Source organism: Amborella trichopoda, chromosome 7 (genome assembly GCF_054954075.1).
Source record: "Amborella trichopoda isolate Santa Cruz 75 chromosome 7, AtrichopodaSantaCruz75HAP2 v2.0, whole genome shotgun sequence".
In the NCBI taxonomy this organism is placed as follows: domain Eukaryota; kingdom Viridiplantae; phylum Streptophyta; class Magnoliopsida; order Amborellales; family Amborellaceae; genus Amborella; species Amborella trichopoda.
The window spans coordinates 11,592,020-11,593,054 of record NC_142342.1 but is presented as its reverse complement, the minus strand read 5'-3'; the positions used below and the strand labels follow the sequence as shown (position 1 = coordinate 11,593,054).

The 1,035-nt window shown below is 35.7% G+C and overlaps 1 long non-coding RNA gene across 1 annotated transcript; it reads left to right on the top strand.

Moving 5' to 3' along the window:
- Positions 1-670, top strand: LOC148781255 (uncharacterized). Its single transcript, XR_016058946.1, has 2 exons — positions 1-65; positions 151-670. It is a non-coding gene; the product is annotated as an uncharacterized LOC148781255 (long non-coding RNA).
- Positions 671-1,035: the final 365 nt, after the last annotated feature.

Below are 1,035 nucleotides of genomic sequence, written 5' to 3'. Positions count from 1 at the left end.
TCTCTCTCTAAAATGGTGCACTGAACCACTGTAACATCATTGCCATTGGTCACTCTCTAAAAAAGGTGCATAAACAATCTTTCTCTAAAAAAAGTTACATAAAATTATTGTACCACCTTTGCCACTAATCTCTCTCTTTGTTAAACGCAGATATAAACCTAAACAAACCCTAACCCAAGGGAACCAAAAAACGAAATCCCAATCTCTAGCAACATGGGAGCCTAATACCAGCTCTTCTTCATGTGTTTGTCTCTCTTGTCGGCAGCATTTGCCATGGCCTCAGCAACCGGACCTTTAGCTGGAGGGTACAAGCAAGTGCAACCAACGAAAGCCACATTCAAGATCTGAGCAAATACACTGTATCCACTTACAATAAATAGAGTGGAGCCATGTTATCTTTCATCTCTGTGGTCAAAGCGAAGGAACAAGTCATAGCAAGGGCGAATTATAAGTTTGAAATCCAGGCCCTTGAAGAACCATTTGTGAGGGTTTACAAGGCCATTGTGTGGGAGAAGCCATGGCTGAAACTCATGAATCTCACTTCCTTTGAACCTGTTCTTGCTTAATTTTAAATCTTCTAAGTAATTAAAGGGTCTTGGATCTCTCTTGGTAGGTTATTTGTAATGTCTTGTTTTTATGAAATAAGGATGCATAACTTTTGATAGTGAAAGTTACATTTTGCTTTCTTTTTTTTCATATTAGTGAAACAATATGTTGGAATCAATGTTTAAAAAGGGGTTGTATACTATGAGACTATTTACCTTTAATATAAGGAGGTCACAATTACTGGCAAAATCAATCGCTTAAAACCATGAACAAGATTACAAGTTTGGACTTAACTTTGGGTCATATGAAAAAAGGAAAAAGTTTATATAATCCATCGATAAAGGTAGTTTTAATGTTGAAAAATCCTTTGATTGATCATCTCGACATCGAGATGTATGAGTATGAAAAATAAAAAGGTTTTAAGTCGCAGAAATAGTGCATTTTACAACATATTATCTATACCGTCCATTTTCAAGATTTTCATATGTT